A 932-nucleotide genomic window follows, 5' to 3' on the forward strand; every position below is an offset into this window, starting at 1 on the left:
TATGACCCAGCAATCCCACTACTGGGCATATACCCTGAGAAAACCACATTTCAAAAAGAGTCATGTACCACAATGTTCATTGCAGCACCATTTACAATAGCCAGGACATGGAAGCAACCTAAGTGTCCAGATGAATGGATAAAGAAGATGTGACACATATATACAATGGAATATTACTCAGCCATAAAAAGAAACGAAATTGAGTTATTTGTAGTGAGGTAGATGGACCTAGAGTCTGTTATACAGAGTGAAGTAAGTCAGAAAGAGAAAATCAAATACCATGTGCTAACACATATATATGGAATCTAAAAAAAAAAATGGTTCTGATGACAGGAATAAAGACACAGACGTAGACAATGGACTTGAGGACATGGGAAGAGGGAAGGGTAAGCTCGGATGAAGTGAGAGAGTGGCATGGACACATATACACTACCAAATGTAAAATAGATAGCTAGTGGGAAGCAGCTGCATAGCACAGGGAGATCAGCTCGGTGCTTTGTGACCACCTTGAGGGGTGGGATAGGGAGGGTGGGAGGGAGACGCAAGAGGGAAGAGATATGGGGATATATGTGTATGTATAGCTGATTCACTTTGTTATACAGCAGAAACTAACACACCATTGTAAAGCAGTTATACTTCAATAAAGATGTTAAAAAAAAAAAAAAAGTGCCTGCACTCACAGGGGCCTTCTCTCCAGTTCAAAAGTTTAGCCAACAGCGGAGTATCTGCAAGTGTATAAAGTGGAAATAAGGCTCCCTCCAGACAGAAGAGCCATGGTAAAAATGAAACACTGTTTCTCTTGGGCCTTTTATGGGGAGGGAGACAGAGGCCCCGCCGCCATCTATCCCAAATCAGAGCCCTGCTCCTAAATCACTGTTGTGGGCTAGACCGACGTGAGCGGTATTATTCCAATGTGCTTCTAAACGAAATGC

The sequence above is a fragment of the Balaenoptera borealis genome (genome assembly GCF_965194805.1).
Source record: "Balaenoptera borealis genome assembly, chromosome: 4".
In the NCBI taxonomy this organism is placed as follows: Eukaryota; Metazoa; Chordata; class Mammalia; order Artiodactyla; family Balaenopteridae; genus Balaenoptera; species Balaenoptera borealis.